At 39.9% G+C, this 25,240-nt stretch overlaps 2 protein-coding genes and 2 long non-coding RNA genes across 9 annotated transcripts in view; 2 read left to right on the top strand and 2 right to left on the bottom strand.

The window, feature by feature from the left end:
• The window catches only part of lhfpl3 (LHFPL tetraspan subfamily member 3), a 58,252-nt gene extending 54,388 nt beyond the window's left edge, over positions 1–3,864 (top strand). For both annotated transcript variants that reach the window (XM_033039892.1, XM_033039891.1), the window contains exon 4: positions 2,634–3,864. The gene's annotated coding sequence lies outside the window, so the exon portion shown is untranslated. The remainder of the gene's footprint in view (positions 1–2,633) is intronic.
• Positions 3,865–10,724: 6,860 nt separating this feature from the next.
• Positions 10,725–14,696, bottom strand: LOC116985251. Its single transcript, XR_004415226.1, has 3 exons — positions 14,372–14,696; positions 12,982–12,984; positions 10,725–10,736 (listed from the first exon to the last, which is right to left on the bottom strand). It is a non-coding gene; the product is annotated as an uncharacterized LOC116985251 (long non-coding RNA).
• Positions 14,697–17,338: 2,642 nt separating this feature from the next.
• LOC116985253 lies at positions 17,339–19,085 on the bottom strand. Its single transcript, XR_004415227.1, has 2 exons — positions 18,513–19,085; positions 17,339–17,710 (listed from the first exon to the last, which is right to left on the bottom strand). It is a non-coding gene; the product is annotated as an uncharacterized LOC116985253 (long non-coding RNA).
• Positions 19,077–25,240, top strand: part of kmt2e (lysine methyltransferase 2E (inactive)) — a 99,320-nt gene continuing 93,156 nt past the window's right edge. For 3 of the 5 annotated variants that reach the window (XM_033039893.1, XM_033039894.1, XM_033039897.1), the window contains exon 1: positions 19,077–19,396. The gene's annotated coding sequence lies outside the window, so the exon portion shown is untranslated. The remainder of the gene's footprint in view (positions 19,397–25,240) is intronic. The other 2 variants (XM_033039896.1, XM_033039895.1) reach the window with 1 other exon arrangement.

A 25,240-nucleotide genomic window follows, 5' to 3' on the forward strand; every position in this document is an offset into this window, starting at 1 on the left:
TGTGCTCACAGCACCAGAGACGCGGGTTTCATACTTACTAGAGGCGCTTTCCTCCCTTTGATTAATAACTGGCTGGTGACAATTAACGGTGGGATTTCTTCAGAGGACATTACTGGACAATTTTCCATCTTGTTAGAAACATCAAGTTGAAACCGTGTTGAAGAAAATTGGCAGGAACTACAACTGATTCCAGAGTACAACTCCTCAAAATTCAATACTACAGCTGGAAAGTTAGAGTGCAAAAGCATTTGCTGTATTCAGTACTCTCAGCCATTTCCTGATATAATTAAGTGAATCAAATTGGTGGGAATCATGAGAGAAAACATTCATTCGGCTCTTCCAGCTGAAACGGGTTTAAATGTTTCAGCCTTATGTACAGCACACACATGCTGGACCCTGCCACAAATGAGGATGCCTCAGTCTCCTCTTATGATGTTCAACTCTATCCCACCTTCCTAAATAGATGTGAACATACTGTAGTTTTGATCTGATGCACCAGTTGTGGATTGCTTACCTTTGTTACAGTTCAGCACATATTTTTCAGATGGGTATGATGGGAGAAGTACCAGCATTTACTCTGCAGTTTTGTTGCTGCTGTTGGTCTAAGGGATGCTCAGTGAGACATGACAAGTGCTCCAAGTTTGTCTCACAATTTGATGGCTATACACAATGGGGAGTGAGTCCTTGGCTTGAACTCAGGACTTTATCTTCATGTGACTGCTGCGAACACTTATACAAGTGTTTGCATGGATAGATGTAAATGCAGCAAGTGGACCAATTGAGAAGGATAAGGTTAACTAGTCATTACTCTGGCACAATTGGTATTTATAACTTCACCATGATTAAACCACTTAATCGAAACCAATAACCCTTTTCTAGAGTATATTCTACACCCTTATTACTTTCTACTATTTCCAACTCTTAACATAGCAAAGTACTCACTTGCAGGAGGATTGTAGATAATCATGTTTTCAACTATTTCAAATACTTTAAATAGGCCAATTAGGCTGAAAGCAATAGTGGCTAGATTGATCATTCTAGTTTTATCAGAAAGCCAAAAAAAATGAAATGCTATTTCATTACTTTGCATAATCAAGCAGCATTAGTACAGAGAGAAATACGTCCTTGACCAGAAACATTGACTGTCAGAACCAGAAAATAGAAAATAGGCTGGACATTAAGATATTGCTTTTTGTGGGGCCTCGTTACTTGCAAATAGACTGCTCCCTTCTTACATTATATCACTGACTAATACTTAGTTCATGAACTACAAAGCAGTTTGGAACATTTGAGGTTGTGAAATTATTAGTGGCAGACTTTTCCCTGCCTACACTTAACAAACGCAGCAGTACTGCAAAATTGTTGATCTTTTCATTGTAGATACAAATGTTTGAAATTCAACCAGCTTTTTGTATTGTATTAAATTTATTGTCATTATCTCATATTAGAGACAACTAAATGAATTTTCCTTAGTCACGTATCATAAAAAGAAATAAATAAAACATTAAAATAAATATGTTTTGTTCAGCCTTAGAGTAAAATTCATATACAAATCTTTAAAGTCTTTAATATTTTGAATGCCAAAATTTTATTTGAATATATACATTTATATTTATAGCCAGATAACGATTAATGGGTGGAGAGCTGCCTTTAAAATTTAATATTTAATACAGGTTGTTCTATTTTAACATGATAGGTGCACATCCAAGAAATTCCACGTTACAAAAAAATCATGTAGTGGCTAGAGTATTTCAGACTTGCAACATTTTTTAAAGTTCATTTTTGGCACTGCAAGCTAAATAAGGTATTATGTGACAATGTTTAATAGAAGCAATTGCTAATCAATTTCAATATCCACCCACTGTTAAAGTAGAAGCTGTATTCTTAAGAGACGATGGTGTTCGATTACTGCAAGGTTACATGAAACATGTTTCTCCCCAACTTTTGTCTGTCAAGTTCCAAAGTAATGTAACTAATTGGGTACCTGGTATTTACAACAAGCTTTTCAAAGTACCCCAATTCTAACAGCAAGCTTTTACATCAAATGACATATCCACACTTTCCACCCCAGAGTCTGCACAAATTCAATTGTAAAATAAACTCTACATAGAAATAGCAAGCCTTCAGATCCAGGTAGTCAGACATTTGACTGCCAAGGTACATGTCCACAGTATTAATGCTTATATTAGAATAGAGAAGCAACAAGGTGAAACCCATGATCAACAGAAAGATTAATATAGGACTTAGTAAATAATAGATTCCAGGCAGACAGTTGAAAGAGCATGATTTTGCACATTATAGTACAATTCAACATCCTACTGGTAGCTCAACTGGGATAAGGTAAGAAAGCTCAAATCTCAAAACAAAAAGCCCTTCTTAGAATGCAACACCTTAACTAGATCTAGTTTCTGATGAACTGTTAAATTACTTTTGTAAACCAAAAACTGAGAATATATGGGAACACAAAATCCTCATTTGTCAAGAATTTTAATTACTTAAATGTATTTTAATTCTCAGGCCAATTATACAATTATTACTACAAACTTTTGTAACTTACATGAAATGCAACGTACTTAAAATTCTTGTTGATACATAATGACCATCTATTTTATTTTCTGTGCTACCTACTTCAGGCAATTAAAGATAACTGCTAATTTTATCCACACCAAATAAAAAAGGAAGCTCAACTGAAGATCTCAACTATTCCTGCAAACCGACAAAATATGGAGTAAATTGTTACGTTCAATACCCAAATTGTGGATTTGCAAGTGTGCCATCAACTTGAGTGCCACACGAGATCATATTTACTTTGTTTTGAGTTAAGAGTCTAGATTTTGCAGAGAAAGTTCCTTCCAGAAGAGAATGCATACCTACCTCCTGAGGTTAATTCTCTAAGATGAACAGTTGAGCTGTGCTGTGAATATTTTGTACATGCACAGCAACAAATTCAACAGGCGAAAGTTTGAGATCTAGGTTTGTTCTCCTTTCCAGTGATTGGATTTTGTATTGTTACAATTGTCAATGTTTTATGTTGTCTTTATGTAAACAACTCAATGGCTTCTAATATCACAAAGGGAATATTTCACATCACATGTCAGTATGTTATACAAGTTGCGTATCTTGGTTTGTCACTTAATATTTATGTAACCACACTGAACTCTAATATTGGTCTCTGGCGATTTGTCTTATTGATTTTTGCTTTTAAATATACCAACTTAGAGATCAGCCTACCTCAATGTATTGTGAAAATGTGTATTACTAGACATCTTATCGACGTCTTTGGACAAATATTGCAGCTTACTCGACTGATAAAAGATTAGTGACTGTTCAAGCTATAACGGGCAAATGTATTACAGAATTTAAACATTTGTGGTTTTATTACAATACACATTTGCAATAATCACCTTAATTTTCCAGAATTAAATTAACTGGTCTTAATGTAGCAGCCATATTTGCACCTCTAAAAACTTTATCTAATTAAGCAAAATGCTACAGTCAATAGTTAATTTAAAGGCAAAGTGCATATCAGACTAGCAACACTTCAAGAGATGTTGTTATAGTAGATGGTAGACACTAAAATTTGTGTTTCTAGTGGTTCATTGGGGATTAGCACCAAGAAATAGTCTACAGGCATCCACGTGATAGTATGCAGGAACAGAAATATGTATCAGACATTTTGTCTATGAAAATTGTTCAGCAATTCAAAATACCATAATGTGCAAACTTCAGTGACATTTGGAACAGATGAACCCGTCAATGTTTGTTGCATAACATTTGGGCTGATTTTAAGCTTAAATTCATTTGTGTATGTGCCATTTACCTGTATGCCTTTACAGTGGCAGCTATAAAAATTGCTCTTTCGTCCTTGTAGCATGGTGTGTCAAGTTACTTGTGTTGCAGAGATCTTAGAGACATCAAAACCCAAACCTATGCTTAATCTTTTACTGTTGTTCCATATCATATACCCACTTTAATAATGCGGGGCACCTTTGGATCTTCATCCAAGGACAAAACATTAAAAATTTGAAGCATAAATATTGTATCCAGATTTAGTAGTCTTAACTCTTATCCCAGCAAGTATTGACAAACATCTTCAGTTGGAGAAAAAGTAATTAAATAATTTGTAACCACCCATGGATTTTACCATTACCTTAAAAAAGTTTAAAATAAAAATCAGCAGCATTTTAGAATCATTTACATAACTGCTTTCATCTAATCTACCACTAGCCAACAGTTTTCTCATTTAGATCAACCAAATACCTTTTGCACACCCAATTTCTCAATGCAACTGCCTGAAATCCAAAAAGGTTTATTTGAGCCACAGTGATAAATATTGAAAATTATGTTTCTTCCAAATGCTGTGTGGTTATATTTCAAATCATTCTTTGAAATATAAATTTCCAGGATGCAACACGACCTGCAATTCTGGAAATACAAATCATTTTATGTTCATAATATTATTCTAGAGGTCATGTGAACAATTCAGAATTTAACTAGGGGAGAGTACTGGACCATGTTGCATTAATCTACTCAAAATATCACTTACATAAATAATTAAGATTTAAAAGTGCATTAATATATTTTTTAAAAACAAGATTTCAAAGTTGTGCACATTCCTTGTCCCCGTCCCAAATTAGGAAATATCTACTGCTAAAATCTAGTGTTGCGGACTGCAATGTTCTTTGCTCAATGACCCTTTTCCCAGTGTTTTGTTGAAAGTAATGCTGTGGATGAAATTGTGGCGTATTACTTCCTAAATTGTTGGTATTTTTTTAGTGCAGGGGAGAAGCCAGCAATTGTACACTAACCTTCTCTTAACCATCGCCCAGCAACTCCCTGGTCTCAAAAAAATTGAAGATAGTGTCTCCTCCTAGAGCCTTCAATTATAATTGTATTCAGAATCTCTACACTGGGTGGAGAGAAAACAAGGAAAGAGCCCATCATTGTCCAATTTTCGGAATACAACTGTACATGCTGCAATTGTATACCAATTTCACTTGGATTGTGAATTCAGGACAAGAGATTCTTTTAAATGTCTTTTCCCCTCTAGTTTTTTAAAGTTTTTTTATATATAAAAGGTCCTCACCATATCCAGTTGTCAAGCATCTAACACTGGTAATCTAAAAGCCCTTTCAGAATTTACATTTAAAGAAAAACATCAGGTGTGTTAAACCTGGCAATTACAGGTTTTACCTGTAATCTACTGTTACTGCACTAAATTAAATTCATCTATTGCACATCTATTAGACTACTGGAAAACCTCAGTCCAGGCATTTATAGAAAAAGAAACAGTACAGGTTCAGGTCAAAAACCCTTCCCCAGTTCAGACAAAGAACTAGCAAGGTATACAAAGATAGTGGTGGAGGGATGAATAGGTAGGTCAAAGAACACAGATTCCCTACTCTGGGTAAAAGACAATGCATTCATCCTATCCATTCCCCTCATGATTTTATACACCTCTCGATCACCCCCCCCCCCCGCCTGCGTTCCAAGGAATATAGTCCTTGCCTGCCCAAACCCCCCCCCCCATAACTCAAGACCTCAAGTCCTAGCAACATCCACATAATCTTCTCTTCGCTCTTTCCAGCTTAACATCTTTCCTATTGCAAGGTGACCAAAACTGAACACACCACTCTCCAACATCTTGTACAATAGTAACACAACATCCCATATTTTATACTCCAATACCCGGACTGATAAAGGACAATGTACCAAAAGCCTTCCCGACCACGTATTCTACCCGTTACACCAATTTCAAGAAACGCTAATCACGCTCCTTGATCATTCTGCTCTATAACACCCCCCAGGGGCATTCACTGGGTAGGTCATGCCCTGGTTGGACTACCCAAAACATAACACTGATCTGCATTAATCTCTATTAATCATTTCTTGGCTCACTTGTCCAACTGATCAAGATCCTGCTGCAATTTGATAACCATCTTTGCTAGCTAAGATACCACTAAGCACTAACATTTGAAACTTGCTAATTATCTCTTCAATGGGCCCAGCATCAATCCCCGAGGTACATCACAAGTCAAAAGCGCCCAGTCCAATAAAATCCCTTCAGCTTTCACTCTCGGCTTCTTTCCATGAAACCATGTTGCTAGTTCTCCATGGAATCCATGCTATCTAATGTTCCAGAGCAGCCTATCTTGCAGAAACATATCAAATGCCTTGCTGAAGTCCATATTGACAGAGGTCTTTCCCTTCGTCAACCCAAAGCAAGCTCGCAAAGTAAAATGACTTCTGCAGTATTTTTGTATTTGTTGGACATCCTGAAATAGGGACTGACGCTGAGCATGATGCTCAGTTGGAAAGAATTACCATACAGGGCTCTCACAACTTTTTTTCCCTGTTGCCAGCCGGGCAACCTTGGCAGCTTTTTAGGTTGCCAAATTACAGTTCAGGTGGTCATTTAAGACGGTTTGCATGGCACGTGCGATAATGTGCTCGGACGAAGTGTGTAGTTACCAGTCGGAATTATGCTCAATGGCGCAGTCACATATTATTTCCGCTTCAAATAAAGTCAAACTAAACATTCACCAATCAAGACATGATATACCACATTGACATGCAGCAAAATTATAATACAGTATCTCAACTCGTTACACTTTGCAATTAATGCAATTTCTATTAGTTCTTTCCACTTCCAAACAAAAATGTGGTTGGATTATTCAGCGTATGATCAACCTGTGTCAATAAATCCTGGACCATGGTCACATATATGCTTAACCATGCACACTACAGATTGATGCAAGCATGTTTTCTGTGAAGGACCAAAATTACCATGACATGGCCATAATAATAATAATAATGGATGGGATTTATATAGCGCCTTTCTAATACTCAAGGCGCTCAAGGCCATAGCATGGGTCGTTATTGCTATTGGTACAGAAATACTCTCGATTCCCACATAATTTATCCATAACAAAATATACAGGTTGCAAGGAAATTTCTAAAGGCATTTTATGATAATAGCTGTTAAATCCGACTATACCCATCTGGCAGGTTAAACATTACACTAACTGACAAGAGATGGCCAAAGGACATAACTGCAGCAAATGCTCTTTTGGTAATACGTTTAATGGTGTCAAAACGCCACATTACCGGACATTCAGATTAGATGTACACGTTGTGAACAGCAATGAAAATACCCAGTTTGTACGCACCAGATTTAAATTTTTTTTTTGATAAACGCTGTTTCCATCATTCCCACTTCAGAATTAACGTTAAAATTTCAACTAAAATATTTCCTGACCAAATTTGTGATGTATATGACTGACTGTAGAAGTAAAACCTGGATAAATCCAACGTATAGTTGTGAATGTTGCTCATTAAATAACTACAGTACTGACACTCCATATTAAGAGCATTGATTTGCCGTTAAAATGAATTCTGTAATAACGTGTCAACGGTAGCAATGACAATCAAACACTGCAGTTTTAATGCTTCACGTGTTCACAATTTAATTAATCCATCTTTCTAGACTAAAACAAATAATAACATTGGGAATTAAAACACATTTGATTGCATTTCGTTATCATAGTCAATGTTCGCTCCGAAGACATTTCCAGCACAATAATATAATAATAATAATAAATTTTATTTATGGGCGCCTTTCAAGAGTCTCAAGGACACCGTACAAAAATTTAGCAGGTAGAGGAAAAACATGTAAGGGGAATGAAATAAATAGTAGAGACATGACTAGTACACAAAGTAACGACAGAATTCAATACAAAACACAATATGAGGCAATTAATGCACAGATGAAAAGGGAGGGGGACGTGGGGCTAAGGATAGGCAGAGGGGAAGAGATGGGTCTTGAGGCGGGACTGGAAGATGGTGAGGGACACAGAATTGCGGATCAGTTGGGGGAGGGAGTTCCAGAGCATGGGAGCTGCCCTGGAGAAGGCTCTGTCCCCAAAACTGCGGAGGTTGGACTTGTGGATGGAGAGGAGACCGGCTGATGTGGATCTGAGGGACCGTGGGGGTTGGTAGGGGGAGAGGAGGTCAGTGAGATATGGGGGGCCCAGATGGTGGAGGGCTTTGTAGGTGAGGATCAGGATTTTGTAGTTGATCCGGTGGGAGATGGGAAGCCAGTGAAGTTGTTTGAGGACTGGAGTGATGTGATGCCAGGATTTGGTGTGTGTAATGAGTCGGGCGGCTGCATTCTGGACCAGTTGGAGTCGGTTGATGTAGGTGGAGCTGATGCCAAGGAGAAGTGAGTTGCAGTAGTCCAGTCAGGAGGAGATAAAGGCATGGATGAGTCTTTCAGCAGCGGGAGGTGTGAGAGAGGGTCTGAGTTTGGCGATGTTGCGGAGATGAAAGAAGGTTTTAATGACATGGCGGATGTGAGGCTCAAGGGAGTTGATATGGGAGAGGAGGGGGTTGTGGGGGGATTTGGTGCTGAGGTAGATCTGGGTGTCATCAGCGTAACAGTGGAAGTCCAGGTTGAAGTGGCGGAGTATCTGACCAAGGGGGAGGATGTAGATGATGAAGAGGAGGGGGCCGAGTACGGAGCCTTGGGGAACGCCTTGAGTGACTGTGGCTGTAGCAGAGGTGTGGTTGTGGAGAGAGATGAAGTGGGATCTGTTGGAAAGGTAGGAACGGAGCCAGCTGAGTGCAGAGCCTTCAATGCCGAGGTCTTTGAGTCTGGTGAGCAGGATGGAGTCATGGGGGGGGGGGGGTGCGTGAATCAATGCGGGATGGATAGGTGGGGGGGGGGTTGAGAACACAATCGGTACGGAATGGATGGATTGAGGCAGGTGAATTAGTACGTGGTTGGAGTATGTAAAATTGTGTGGGGAGAGCACGGGGACATCAGTGGTGTTGAATGGAGAGGATCAGTATGGAATGGATGGGGGGGGGTCAGTACAGGATGAATGGGAGTATCAGTACAGGATGAATAGAATAGGGGTAGACAAAAATGCTGGAGAAACTCAGCGGGTGAGGCAGCATCTATGGAGCGAAGGAAATAGGCAACTTTTCGGGTCGAGACCCTTCTTCAGACTGTTCCCCCCCATTCTTCTTGAATGGGGGGGGGGGGGAAATCAGTACAGGATGAATGGGGGGGGGGGGGGGGGTCAGTACAGGATGAATGGGAGGGGGGGGGGGAGATCAGTACAGGATGAATGGGATGGGGGGGAGATCAGTACAGGATGAATGGGGGGGGGATCAGTACAGGATGAGTGGGGGGGATCTGTACAGAATGAATGGGGGGGGGGGGATCAGTACAGGATGAATGGGGGGGGGATCAGTACAGGATGAATGGGGGGGGGGATCACTACAGGATGAATGGGGGGGGGGATCACTACAGGATGAATGGGGTGGGGGGTCACTACAGGATGAATGGGGGGGGGGGGGTCACTACAGGATGAATGGGGGGGGGGGATCAGTACAGGATGAATGGAAGGGGGGGGGGGGGGGAGGGGATCAATACAGGATGGATGGGTGGGTCAGTAAAAGGTGAATGGGAAGATCACTACAAGATGGATGGGGGGGGGGGATTGGTGGTGCAGGGTAAATGGAGGGTGGTTCAGTACAGGATGAATGGGAGTACAAGTGCAGGATGAATGGGAGGGGTGGCAGGTTAATCAATGGGAGATGGATAGGGTGATCAGCACAGGATGAATAGATGGGGAGGGGACCACAGGGGATGTCAGTGAGAATTGAATGGAAGCATGAATGGGGATCAGTGCGGGATGGAGAGGAGTGTGGAGGGGGCGTACAAGAGAGAGAGAGAGAGAGAGCGAGAGAGGGGGGGGGGGGGCAGAGAAGGTGGGGAGGAAGGTAGGTCAGTGCTCCTTGGACAACATCCCTGTCCACCGCCAAAGGGGGAGACGGTTGGGATCTCCTCACCACCGCCTACCCTCCTCAGCCAGCAAACAGGAAGGTGCGGGGCCGAGCGGTGCAGCTCAAAGATGCTATAGGATCTTTGGTGCAGCTGCTTCACACGGCGGAAGGAGGCCTCCACCTTCCTCCCGGCTTCAGCATGCGAGAGGGTTTGCTTTGAAAGCGTTTATCGCCATTAGTGGATTTGCAAGCAGCGGCCGCTATCAGGGTGGGCGGGGTGCGGGAGGAGCCGCTGCCGAGCGGGGCCCCATCATTAGCTCCGACCCTTCGTCACCACGCACCTAATATCTTTGCCCCGCACAACAGCCGTTGCCGACACGAAACGTCATGTTCCTTTTCTCCAGAGATGCTGCCTGACCCGCTGAGTTCCTCCAGTTTTATGTGTCTATCTTCAGCATAAACCAGTATCTGCTGTGCCAAGCCAGGCAAAATGACTCTGCCTTTAGGTTGCCCGGCGGCACTTTGGGTGATCATTGGCACCCGGGCAACCGCTAATTTCGAGCCCTGCCATACCTCTATTCACCCCACACCAGTTCTGCCATTTGTCTTACTGCCAAATATGCTTTTAGATGAATAAATTACCAAATAGCATGGCAGATCATACATTTGTGTATATTTTTACAAGTGCAGGTCCAAAGACACGGATTGTGAACTTTGTTTAATATACAAGAACGCACCATGCTTTAAAATAAATTAATAACTCAGCTCTTGGAGAGTAGTATTTGGTTACTTACTGCAATTCTAGACAAAATAAATGTTGCCACATACCATGAGGAAAAACATAGAAAATAGGTGCAGGAGTAGGCCATTCGGCCCTTCGAGCCTGCACCGCCATTCAATATGATCATGGCTAATCATCCAACTCAGTATCCTGTACCTGCCTTCTCTCCATACCCCCTGATCCCTTTAGCCACAAGGGCCACATCTAACTCCCTCTTAAATATAGCCAATGAACTGGCCTCAACTACCTTCTGTGGCAGAGAGTTCCAGAGATTCACCTCTGTGTGAAAAATGTTTTCCTCATCTCAGTCCTAAAAGATTTCCCCCTTATCCTTAAACTGTGACCCTTTGTTCTGGACTTCCCCAACATCGGGAACAATCTCCCTGCATCTAGCCTGTCCAACCCCTTAAGAATTTTGTAAGTTTCTAGAAGAATCCCCCTCAATCTTCTAAATTCTAGCGAGTACAGGCTAGAATCCAGCCTTTCTTCATATGAAAGTCCTGACATCCCAGGAATCAGTCTGGTGAACCTTCTCTGTACTCCCTTTATGGCAAGAATGTCTTTCATCAGATTTGGAGACCAAAACTGTACACAATACTCCAGGTGTGGTCTCACCAATACCCTGTACAACTGCAGTAGAACCTCCCTGCTCCTATACTCAAATCCTTTTGCTATGAATGCTAACATACCATTCGCTTTCTTCACTGCCAGCTGCACCTGCATGCCTACTTTTAATGACTGGTGTACCATGACACCCAGGTCTCGTTGCATCTCCCCTTTTCCTAATCGGCCACCATTTAGATAATAGTCTACTTTCCTGTTTTTGCCACCAAAGTGGATAACCTCACATTTATCCATATTATACTGCATCTGCCATGCATTTGCCCACTCACCCAGCCTATCCAAGTCACCTTGCAGCCTCCTAGCATCCTCCTCACAGCTAACACTGCACCCCAACTTCGTGTCATCCGCAAACTTGGAGATGTTGCAATCAATTCCCTCGTCAAAATCATTAATATATATTGTAAATAGCTGGGGTCCCAGCACTGAGCCTTGCGGTACCCCACTAGTCACTCCCTGCCATTCTGAAAAGGACCTGTTTACTCCTACTCTTTGCTTCCTGTTTGCTAGCCAGTTCTCTATCCACATCAATACTGAACCCCCAATACCGAGTGCTTTAAGTTTGTATACTAATCTCTTATGTGGGACCTTCTGAAAGTCCAGATAACACATCCACTGGTTCTCCTTTATCCACTCTACTAGTTACATCCTCGAGGAAGTATTTAAACAGTCACATGAAAGCATTTACAATGTTTAATCCCAAATAATCCAATTTCACTTAAGGTTCTGTACAATTTTACTGCGCAAATCTTTGCAAATTCAGTCAAAGTACTGAGAAAACAACCACACACTATTTCCTGCTTCAATTCAGTTTTTCCCAGTAGGGGGGCACATATTCTTAAACTGAACGTGATAACCACCGTCTTGGCCATTCATCTTTGCATAGAATTCCTTTGGTGATAGAGTTTCATGCTACAATTCGCTCAAGGTAGACACAAAATGCTGGAGTAACTCAGCAGGACAGGCAGCATCTCTGGAGAGAAGGAATGGGTAACATTTCGGATCAAGACCCTTTTTCAGACCCGTCTCGACCCTCTCCAGAAATGCTGCCTGTTACTGAGTTACTCCAGCATTTTGTATCTACCTTCGATTTAAACCAGCATCTGCAGTTTTTTCCGATTCAATTTCCTAGCAGCACAACAGGAAATTAAAATGAAATTTGCAGAAGGTATCAAACATGGAGATAGCCTGAACAATGACCTTAAAAGCACCAATCATAAAGGGTCAGTTTAAACAGATGTTTGGGCCAAAGAGGATCAGTTGTGTTTCCTGGGTTCAAGTATTCTTTGATAATCAGCACTGTTTATATCACCTAGATTGATTTTGTGCAGAAAGGGCTTGTCTTACAAGCGACAAAATCTGGCCCAAAAACAGAAAATCGCACTGAAAGCCAAAACAAACTATTCTACTTCTGGACACAAAGCTAAATTGGCCCTTTTTTTAAACCATTAATGGGATACTACATTTGACATTAAGCTTTCCTACATGATGCCTTTGATTCACATCTGTACTGCCATCAAATAGGGTCATGGCAGATTCTGCATCTTTACATACACCCTTACAAGATCTTCAGTTTCATCGAGAACATAATCGAAGACACTATGCAAGTACAAGCCAGACCCTACCACTTTGACCATTGTACAAACACTTTATCCCAACTATCAGATCATCCAAATTGTTCCAACTTTCAGTACAAGAATATCTTTCCTCTATTAAGAAACAAGACTGAAATATCTCGTCATATCTGCCATGAAAATTGACTTTTGTACCCCTACACACCTTTTCACTTTCTGCTTGTTTGCAGTATCAGTGATCACGTTATCAACCCGAACAAAAGATCCCCATTCCCAGTCTACTAATTTTTCTATTCTTCCCCGTCCTACATCCTTCACCTTCCATTTTGGCCACTTGCTTGTTAAGTAGAAATATAAGGGCAGCTGGTTGATTGTCAGTTAATTATCCAAAATTGGCGGATTTAATGCTTCTACCGCAAGGTTGTAAACTACCCAAATGGAATAAGAGGTGTTCCTCCTGTTTGCATATTGCCTCACTGCGGCAATGGAGGCAGTCCTGGACAAAACGGGCAGTTTAGGAACACAAGATTTAAAATGGTTAGCAACCGGGAGATGCAGCAAGCCTTGGCAGACGGAGCACAAGCTTTTGGTGAAACCATTGCAGTCTACTCTAAAGGCCACATTAGGAGCACCAAATGCAGTAGTTGAGGTTAGGAGATGCACGTGAACCTGCCTCATCTGGAAGGACTGCTGGATGGAAAATATTTTATGGTTTGAATTCTGTAGAAATTATGATCTTGCAAGGAATTAAAACAATTCAAAAAACATAAGTAAATTAGATCGTTATAGGCTCTGCCTGGACAGATCGAAGCATCAAGAATATTTCACTTGCATTCTTAAAAACTGCACAAAATAGCAAAGCGATATTCAAGTAATATCCATCTGTTAATTTGGAGAATAAATGGCACCTAGATGTGAAATTAACACCTATTCATGCTCATACTCGCACCAACCTTTTAATTACCCAACTCTTACCTAATGAGCTTAGAAAATACTGACATGTTGCATCCATTGGTTTCTTTGCACTCAAAGATACGTGTAGGCCACTAGGGCTCCCAAGCCTGCTCTCGTGTTCAGCATGCCCATGTTGAATCTTTGCCGACCATCCTCTTCTGTGCCATTTCCTTTACCCATAATTTCTTAATCTTCCAAATATTAATCTCCACAATAAACATATTCAATGATGCCTCTCAACATCCTCTGGGCCAGATAATGCAAGAAATTAACTACTTTAAGAAAATGTCTAGATTGGATACATAGCCTCTTGGTTGTACAACCATATACCTAAAATTAGTTTGCCAAATCTAATTTGGACTCCTTCAAAAACAAGCAGTTCAAAAAAAGAATATGACAAAGCTGTGCACAGTATTCGAGGTTCAAGAAGGAACTGCAGATGCTGGAAAATCGAAGGTAGACAAAAATGCTGGAGAAACTCAGTGGGTGTGGCAGCATCTAGGGAGCGAAGGAAATAGGCAACATTTCGGGCCGAAACCCTTCTTCAGTATTCGAGGTGTGGCCTGGAACCACCCTCCACAACTGTGATAAAACCTCCAAAATTCTTAAACTTCACAATAAAAGCAAATACACCATTTGTATTCTTAACTCTGATGGACCCGTCTGCTAGCTTTTCTTTTGCTGCTCATGCATTAGAACACATACATTTCTCCAAACTCCAGAAAAGAGACTAAGTAGGATGAATAGGACAAAAATAGCAGGCACACCATTCCAGAAGGGCAAACCAGAAGGATGACACAATTGTCAAGGGATTGGTCATACCAAAATGAAGCTGGTCTGGTGTCCAATTTTAGGAGAAAAAGCAACTGCCCAATGACCCAAGAGTTCATCAATATTTGTAACATTAGTGAATGTGTGCTTATAAACACTATACAATCGAAAAAGAAAATTCTACTGACTGCAAACTACCCTAAACTCCAAAGGGTTTCTACAGCTATATTAATAGCAAAAGGATAACGAGGGATAAAATTGGTCCATTGGAGAAACAGAGTGGGCAGCTATCTGCAGAGCCAAAACAGATGGGGGAGATATTGAACAATTTCTTTTCTTCGGTATTCACCAAGGAGAAGGATATTGAATTATGTGAGGTAAGGGAAACGAGTAGAGTAGTTATGGATACTATGAGTTTCAAAGTAAAAGAAGTACTGACACTTTTGAAAAAATATAAAAGTGGATAAGTCTCCAGGTCCTGACAGGATATTCCCTAGGACATTGAGGGAAGTTAGTGTAGAAATAGCCGGGGCTATGACAGAAATACTTCAAATGTCATTAGAAACGGGAATAGTCCCCGAGGATTGGCGTACTGCGCATGTTGTTCCATTGTTTAAAAAGGGTTCTAAGAGTAAATCTAGCAATTATAGACCTGTTAGTTTGACTTCGGTGGTGGGCAAATTAATGGAAAAGATACTTAGAGATAATATATATAAGCATCTGGATAAACAGGGTCTGATTAGGAACAGTCAACATGGATTTGTGCCTGGAAGGTCATGTTTGACTAATCTTCTTGAATTATTTGAAGAGGTTACTAGGGAAATTGACGAGGGTAAAGCAGTGGATGGTGTCTATATGGACTTTAGTAAGGCCTTTGACAAGGTTCCTCATGGAAGGTTGGTTAAGGTTAAACTGTTGGGTATAAATGCAGGAATAGCAAGATGGATTCAGCAGTGGCTGAATGGAAGAAGCCAGAGGGTAATGGTGGATGGCTGTTTGTCGGGTTGGAGGCAGGTGACTAGTGGGGTGCCTCAGGGATCTGTGTTGGGTCCTTTGTTGTTTGTCATGTACATCAATGATCTGGATGAAGGGGTGGTAAATTGGATTAGTAATTATGCAGATGATACCAAGATAGGTGGTGTTGTGGATAATGAAGAGGATTTCCAAAGTCTACAGAGTGATTTAGGCCATTTGGAAAAATGGGCTGAAAGATGGCAGATGGAGTTTAATGCTGATAAATGTGAGGTGTTACACCTTGGCAGGACAAATCAAAATAGGACGTACATGATAAATGGTAGGGAATTGAAGAATACAGTTGAACAGAGGGATCTGGGAATAACCGTGCATAGTTCCTTGAAGGTGGAATCTCATATAGATAGGGCGGTAAAGAAAGCTTTTGGTATGCTAGCCTTTATAAATCAGAGCATTGAGTATAGAAGCTGGGATGTAATGTTAAAATTGTACAAGGCATTGGTGAGACCAAATCTGGAGTATGGTGTACAATTTTGGTCGCCCAATTATAGGAAGGATGTCAACAAAATAGAGAGAGTACAGAGGAGATTTACTAGAATGTTGCCTGGGTTTCAACAAGTTACAGAGATAGGTTGAATAAGTAGTCTTTATTCTCTGGAGCGCAGAAGGTTAAGGGGGGACTTGATAGAGGTCTTTAAAATGATGAGAGGGATAGACAGAGTTGATGTGATCAAGCTTTTCCCTTTGAGAATAGGGAAGATTCAAACAAGAGGACATGACTTCAGAATTAAGGGACAGAAGTTTAGGGGTAACATGAGGGGGAACTTCTTTACTCAGAGTGGTAGCGGTGTGGAATGAGCTTCCAGTGGAAGTGGTGGCGGCAGGTTCGTTGGTATCATTTAAAAATAAATTGGATAGGCATATGGATGAGAAGGGAATGGAGGGTTATGGTATGAGTGCAGGCAGGTGGGACTAAGGGAAAAAAGTTGTTCGGCACGGACTTGTAGGGCCGAGATGGCCTGTTTCCGTGCTGTAATTGTTATATGGTTATAAATCCACATGGAACAGGAATTCCATTTGACAACTGTGCCAAAGCAAAGTACAACCTTCATAGGGATATGCAAATGGCATGGACAGAATAGAAATCCAAACTAATGCAGTGCTGCAAAAGAGTCACAAGTTTCAGAATCCAAGTACAAGAAATCGGCATTTAATTGAATAACCACAGGTCACTTGTGATTGCGAGTACTAAAGACCAATTGTCATCTAATCTTTTATGTATCCCCTAAAATAATGCTGCTACCACCAAGAGGAAAAAACAGTTTTACCATTCAAAGATTCAACTGGCATTTCAGACAACACAACCAACCAACCAACAGCAGCAGCATTGTTTCCACAGTATCATGTGGCCCTTCAAGCCCACCATAATACCTGACATTTGGCCCTTGGCTTCTCTGCCAGAAAATACTGGTTTGTCAGAATTAACAGGAACAAAGTATTCCTCCACAGAAAACATGACCGACGGCAATTTCACTTGGTTAGCTTACAACTCAATAGCAGGGACATTAAATTCTCCAGTTTCAAGTCATACCCCTCCACAGTTCACACATAACCATCGCACAACACAACTTTAATGTCATTTAAGGCATAATGCTTTGTTTTATCTACTAGCAATCCATTGTTGAAGCAATGTACAGATACAGCAGTGTCATTAATTGCCAATGTGTGTAGATACAGCATTTGCCAAGTATAGAACAGCTATTCATAATTACCCTCCACTCTCACACTGTAGGCCTGCCCAAAATTGGTGGACACTTATCAATAGGTTTCCATTTGCCATTTACCTGGAATATCAGGACTACTGAAGGGAGAATCTTCACTACAGACTACAATAATTACAAATAGTAATTTCAACTAATTGTGCAACATCAACTTGAACATTAAATCTTACTAAACATTGCATGCTCATTGTGCAGTTTAACAGATACCTTCAAACTATACACAATCTAATTTAATCACATTTACAACAACTTGTCTAGTTTTCTTCAGGTCAACTGAAATCAAAAATTTCAAATACAAATCAAAAATTTCAAATAGATATTTATCCCCTTCTATCACAATTCACTTCCCATCCTACATATGAAAAAAAGGCTCTCATTTTAGTTCAGATGGAGGCAATCCAATCAATTAAAACAATAACAAAGTGATCAGAAAATGTTGGAAACACTCTCTAGTCTAGCAGCACCTGTAGAAAGAGAAAAAAGTTAACATTTCCAGGTCAGGGACCTTTTAAAACGAATGCAAACTATTTATAGAACAATGGAATAAATATGGTGCCTCCATACAGAGCTACTAAATATGGTACTATATATAGTTCAGAAATTGAATGCAGAACCCAGCCTTATAAGCGGAGAAAGTTCGGTTTAATAACGATGCGGACATTGACGAAAACTGGCTACAATTGAACATCACGACGAACTAGAAAACGCAAAAAAAACGATTTGACCCATGTACAAAATCTGGACTTCAAAATGGAGACGACGAATTGTAGAAGAAGTGCTGAGAATCATGAGCAAAAATAAAAGTAACTCCGAGTAACTGAGCGTGTCAGGCAGCATCTGTGGAGGGAATGATTAGACATTTCCAATCGGGACCCTTCTTCTGACACTCTTTTATCAAGTTTCTACTTTAGGACCTCAAACTATTTTTGGAGATCAAAAATCAATAGCGAACTTTAAAAACTTTGTCACACAGAGATACGAAACCCCATGCACCTGTACATATTAATTGGGTGGGGTGCTTCAAAAACGTTTTCGCCTTACACTAAGTGTCATGGAAACTACTGATCAGACGTCAGTCAGTCCCACAACCTTATTATGCAGCAGAGGAATTTATCCCGATCACGTGGACTATCAAACGCGTAGGGTTAACCTGCGACAAACAACATAACTGTCGCCATCTTGTTTTGACGCAGATTCAAGGCACGATCACAAACTATCCTTATTATTAACTTTTCGCAGGGCGACACTGATGGCCTAAAAGTAGACCTGTGCAGTAGAATTAGTCCTTTCCGAGAGCTCCGGGTCGAATACGGTCGGCAGGATTTCCCCCCACAGGAGAGCGCCAATCCTGCCCCATAATGGAGTCCATATTTATGAACGCCGTCCTGACCAGAGATCTTGCGCTAGGCTCCACCTGCATGCAGTGGGAATAACGTCATTGACAGCCAATCTGAGGCCGGCATGCAGCTCCATGGCCAATGGCGAGTCTAGAAGGAAGTCACTCACAGAAAGACATCGAACACGCAACATTTATCTTTTTGCCTGGAAAATGCGCCATTTTATAGAATTATTATACATAGATATAACAGCATCAACGTTAACCAAACGTTAAAAAAAAAAATTGCACGCGCTTGACTCAACGCTAATACACAGTTTCACCTCTAACCACAAAGCAGTAGCACTTTACGTTAACCATGGTGATTTGGTTTCTTCAACGCGCTGCCACTACAGCCAAAAACGAAATGCCAATGCTACCAGGGGGCTCCTTCACCGCTTCTTTATACGCATGCGTGTTGGGCTCTCCGCCCTTCACCACCACCCGGCAAACCCCGTAGAACGACGTTCCGTAGCCGCCATTTTCCAAAGAAGGGGAGTAAATCGTACACAGAGATAGCAACAGATCCCACAGAGACTGTCTACAAAAACTAAAAACCTTTTTACTGCGGAATAGGATACCCTCCAATAGTTCCGCATTTATTCCTGTTTCTGAAGAAAGGTAGTTGAGTTTGAAATTACAGCCAACGCTGTGGTGTGATTAGAAATATAGGACTATTTGTATATTTACGTTGTGGTGGAGATTATATTGCATTGTTTTGGTTTGGCAAAACGAGTTTAACGGAGACTTTCTATCGGCTTGGTGGACCTTTCAGGTAAGACAATGTTACATGGCATCTGTCCAAGATGTTTTATGAGGAAATGTCTAATTTAAACTATATATATGCGTTGAGTCTGTGGCGACCGAGGTGGTAGGGTTGGTTACTGACTGACAACGCGAAATATGGCGGGTTAGGGAAACCGTTTTTTTAAATTCAGGGAATCACAGTCCACAACACCACTTCACAACACGATATGTATAAACGTAGGTGTATAGAATATGTTCGTGTAATATATATATATCATGGCAATCTATGTGAATTTTTAGTGTCATATTTTGAGTCCCACCGTCTTTAACTTTGGTTTTGCTGGGACTTTCATAAATAAACATTTCCGTTTTACTCCATTTTAGTTCTCAAGATGAAAAGATACGTCTATGCCATATGTTCTCTGTTTAGTACATACTGTCATCTCTCTAATTGTGACAGGAATTTAGCAAAGGCTAGAGATTTAGAAATATAGTACGTCGTTCACGCTAAAGTATTGCTTATTTTTTGCCCTTTTTTTCTAAGTGCTTCAATAAATATCTACAGTACCGTTATTTAGTCAATATTAAACATTCTATTAAAATAGAAATCACGTAAAATAACTACTTTTAATATAGAATTCAGGTAACGGATAACGTACTTCGAATTCGAGAGGGAAGATGGACCACTGCAAACGTGGAACCACAACATATTGGGGGAGGGTGGATTTGTTTATCTTAGGAATTCAAGTGCATTAGGATGGAGACGAAACTTTCTTTTGCACAATTCACTTTAGTTCTCATTGACAGTTTTTGTAAACATTTCTAAATTCTAAATAGGCTTCGGTACGGAATCACAAAAATGGTTCCACCTTTTGGAAGGTTGGCAAAGGGAAGTTATTTTTTTTAATCGTTTTTCTTAATATTTGTGATCAAAAGTGTTTAACAAAATCAAGATACATTACTTTCCAACTTTCTTCGTGATTTATTGAAAATGATATTCTTGACAGATCAACCTATGAGTACTTAAATCGATATGCTTTTCTTTTGGTACAGTCATATTTATCCTTAAACCCGTCGCTGCTTAGTAAATAAGTAAAATGTGTTAAATGTTCCCAAAATGTCTCGGGAAAATTTGGCTATTATGAACATAAATGCTTAAAGTGTCCAAAGCAACTCTTTTGTCCTTTACGCTGTTAGGAAAAATGGCGGACAGTTGGTATTATAGTAAATCTAATCGACTTGAGTTCTCCACACCCCATGCCGTGTTCGTTTTGTCTACCTTAAGTCATTGTATTAATAGAAGTATATTATAAACATATCTAATGGGTTTACTATAAATTAGCCTCAACTTGTATTCCATTCTGAGGGTTTTAGAAATGTTTTTTTTAATTGCGAAGGTTTCGAAAAAAATGTTTCAGAATGTCATTCGGAAACTAGTCCAATATCTTCTGATATGATTACGTTAAAATTTTGTGTATTTTATTAACGATGTTTGTTTCATTCTTTAATGGTGAAAGTAAAAAGATAAGGGGGCTTAATGCTTAAAGGTGCCTTAAGTTGCAGGTGAAGGTGCTGTAGTACACTTGCAAAGTAATGTTCTGGGATTTAGTAAATGTAATAAATTGAAGTGGTCCATGTATTTATGTTTAGCCAGTGAGCTTAATGAGCAAATGAGCTTAAACAGAGCAAAAATATTTACCAGCAATCGCACGAGTGAAGATATTCAATCAAGGAAATTATTTTTTTGCCCCAAAAGTAAGGAAGTACGAGGTTGCATTTTTGACAGCTTGGGTTTGACAATGTTTATGTATCACATCTTGTTTTAATATAGTACAATGTCCTTTTTAATTGGATGTGCACGGAAGTATATATACAATGCGTTGAAATTTTAATGGGAATGAAGACGGAACAGGAACTCGACAATCAAAAGTTCTTAGACACTATTTTAGATATGCATTTTTGAAGTAACATAAACTAATACCGATGGTTCTTTAACTGCAGCTGTCCCCAAGTGCAACAAAAACTGGTACAAATATGAAATTTTGTGCAGCACATTGTTATTTTTATCTTTAAAAAGGGGACTGCGGTAGAAACAAGCCATATACAAGCAGGAAGTCTTAAATACCTTAAAAAAACACGCAATAATGCCTCTGGTGAACAGGAAAAAAATTAAAAAAATTGAAATTAGATTTTTTTGTCTCTTACACATGGTAATATTTTAATTTTTACTTAATTAAACCCAAATGCAAGGCACATGTATGCCATTAGCTTCTATCTGGTTAAATTACAGTTTACATTTTAATTTCTTGTATGATCTGACTTAAAAAAAGAGAGAGAGAGAGAGAGAGAGAATATCACATCTACCTCCTGCATGATGTCCAGACACCCATTTCTCATATTGGAAAACTGGTATTAATCATATTTTAGATAGTATTTTGTCATCCCTGGTGTGCTTGGTTTGGTACCATGCCACTGGTGCAGTTAGCCACCCAGCAAACTTGGAATCCCACATACAATTTGATGGACTACTGGACCTTGCAGCATTGCTGTAAGTTAATGTTTGCATATCCTTCAGCTCCAATTAACATCTTTAAATTTGCTGAATTATAAGACCAATAACTTATTTCTGTAACCAATTAAGAATAGCAAACAAAATGGAATAATCAAAGTATTGAACATAAGTTTTGCTCATCCACACTAATCTGTTTTGGCCACATTTGGTCTGTATCCTTCTACACCATGCCTATTTAAGTGCCCTTAATAAACGTTTCTTAAATATTGTGATTGAGTCGGATTCCTTAATCTCTTCTGGCAATGAGTTCCAGATATCAGCCATTCTGTATATTAAAAAAAATTCCCTCAGACCTTGTAAGTAAACAGAACATTTTAGGATTAAAGAAGCAGTCAGTAGATTTGGTTGAGGCATAGTCAAAGGATTGTGAAGATATATAACAATTTTATACATATAACAGCCTGACAAACCCGCACAAATAACTATAAGCACCTTTAATTGAAGAGCAGCATAGTAAACATAATATGGATAACTCGGTGTTTAACTGCTTGAAAGAGAATCACACAACTTTATCCCACTTTCCGCGAAACATCCTAAATCTTGCAGGCCACGGTTCTTCAAGTGTAGAATAAATGGGTGATGAAGATTTCTCGCTCTACCATTCTGCTACCTTTTTGGTTGGAGGGGAAAAATGTTTTCTCTCTCCTCAACTACTTTCATGCCCTTTTAATCTACGCCCTTTGGTTTTGACCCTCCTTGTGGGATTATGCTTCACATTCTACACACCTCAATGAAGTTTTCTTTACTCTTCCTCCTTGCCTTTGTCTTATTTGCAAAGATGACAAACCTAGATTATCAATTTTTCTTGACTACAGCTTTCCAGCGTAGGCATCATTCTTCGTAAATGATGTCTGCATCCTTTCCTTTGCAATCCCATTGTATCTGGACTAATAACTATTCAATTTTATATGTACAGATGTAGGTAAAATGTATAATTCAGTGGACAACAACTAACATAAATATTTATTAAACTGATAGACTATATATTGTTTATTATTATTTCTTTATACACTTGGATCAATGACCAGAATTAAAAGTTCACTACATAAGCCCTTTTTTTTTAACGTGGATATTTATAAGCATCTGCTTTCAAAATATTACAGAATAGGTTTCATGACAAAGCTTGTCACTTGACAGAGGCACCGCTGGTAGAGCTGCTGGCTCACTGCGCCAGAGGCCCGAGTTCGATCCTGACCTCAAGTGCTGTCTGTGTGGAGTCTGTACTGGCCTGTGTAAATTGCCCCCAGTGTGTCAGGAGTGGATGAGAAAGTGGGAGAACATAGAACTGCTGTGAATGGGTACTCGGTGGACACGGTGGGCCGAAGGGCCTGTTTCCATGTTGTATCTCTAAATTGAAAACTAAACTTGAGCTGACCTATCTCAGTATATAATTACAAAATATGATATTTTCAATTGTTAATGTGCTCATGTCATCAGAAGCTCTTTATCAGTTAAATGTTCATTCAAGTATTAGCTTTGTGGATGAAGAATATATCTGGATATGTTCTTGGATATTGTATTCTATAAATAAACTAACCATGTCTTTCTGAATCACTGTATGGTAATGCAGTGGGAAGTTCAGTTGAAATAAGAAAAACACAAAAAAACAAGAAATTATTATTTCCCACTAAATTTATTGAGTTAAAAATGCATATAGCAAGTGCAAAATTAGCAATGACAATAGCATAAGATGCATTTGTTGTGGCATATTCAATAACCTTTTAGAGAGCTAATTTGGCAAGTATTCTAACCAATTTATATGAAGAAGTATAAAATAGTTAAGTTACTGAGGTCGTTTTAGTATTTACCAAGAAAATTAAAATAATGCAAATGTTGATAATCTAATATAAATATAGTGCTAGAAATACAGATATTGCCATGTAAAGGGGAGAAATGTATTGCAGAACTTTAGCCATGCACTTTTCAAACTACATTGCTGGCTCAAAGATGCATGTCCAAGGTGTCATAACTTGTGTTTTCTCTTTCCATTATCTAACAGGGCAGCATTGTTCAACCAGTTCCAATTTTAATACCGAAGATGAATCTAGGAAATGGAAATCCAGCATTTATTCCCCAAATGTTTGATTCTTAGCAATTGTCTGTCCTTGTTACAATTTCCTCAGGTTATATAGTAATATATTTGGGGACGAAGCATGACAGTAGTTGTCCAGCCCTTAATCTGATACAGCTGAACAGATAATGTGAAAGGGCTATTAACCTCCCAGTGAGTGAAGTATATCAGGATGATTAACTGCTTATAGATTTCTGCTGTTTGAATTTTCTTTCTGGCTGCTATGAATTCTGGTGCTTCGTGGTTTCTGTAGTTTCAAATCGCAAAAGTCTACAGGGCAATTGCTGAAAATCATTTGATTCCAGGCATTTAATGTATTAGTAGGCACTTGCCATATGTGAACTTGCCAAAGAAGGGGTTTAGGGAGCAATTATTCTACCTCAATAGAGAACAACATACAAGACAAAAGTGCATTGGCAAGGATATCTTCACATACCTTGCACCTGCTAGAACCATCAGAGTAGCATTAGTGCAGGGTTAGCATTCACATGGTAATGGTTGTGGAATGAATGAGTGAATATCTAGGGTGCTGATGGGTTGCCAATCTTTGCCTTGCTTGTCATTGAGCTTCTTGATTGTCCATGGAGCTGTACTCATCCAGCCAAGTGAAGAATATTCTATCACACTTCTGATTGTTTCCTTGCAAGGTTTTGGTGTGTCAAGTGAATAATTTGCCCCTGGACATCCAACCTCTGATCTCCTTATGGCACAGTATTCCAGTTATATTTATGCACAATGGTTGTGAACAATAAATCTATGATGGTAGTGCCAAGGGTGGGTGGTTAGACACACTCTTGTAGGAGTTGGTCATCGCCTGTGAAGAGAGACTCGGAGACAGTGTTTCACCTTCTAACAGACAATTAAAATGAAAGTCAAAGTCAATTTTATTCATCACATGCACCCGAAGGTGCAGTGAAATGAATTTGCCAGCAGCGATACACTTAAAAAGAACACACAATACACAATAAGAATTAACACAAACATCCACCACAGCATTCTTCAGCCAGTCCTCCTCCTTTGTTCACCCGTGGTCGGGGCCATAAACTCTTTGTAGTCGCCGCTATGGATGGCCCGATGTACAGGCCCTCTCGTCGGGATGATCAAAACTCCGACGTCGGGACGGTCAAACACACTTTGGGACCGCAGCTTCAGGATGTTATAGGCTGCAGGCCGGCGGTCGGAGCTCTTTGGCGATCCCCGGCAAGGGATCCCAGACTGCGGATGGTAAG

The sequence above is a fragment of the Amblyraja radiata genome, chromosome 21 (genome assembly GCF_010909765.2).
Source record: "Amblyraja radiata isolate CabotCenter1 chromosome 21, sAmbRad1.1.pri, whole genome shotgun sequence".
NCBI lineage: Eukaryota > Metazoa > Chordata > Chondrichthyes > Rajiformes > Rajidae > Amblyraja > Amblyraja radiata.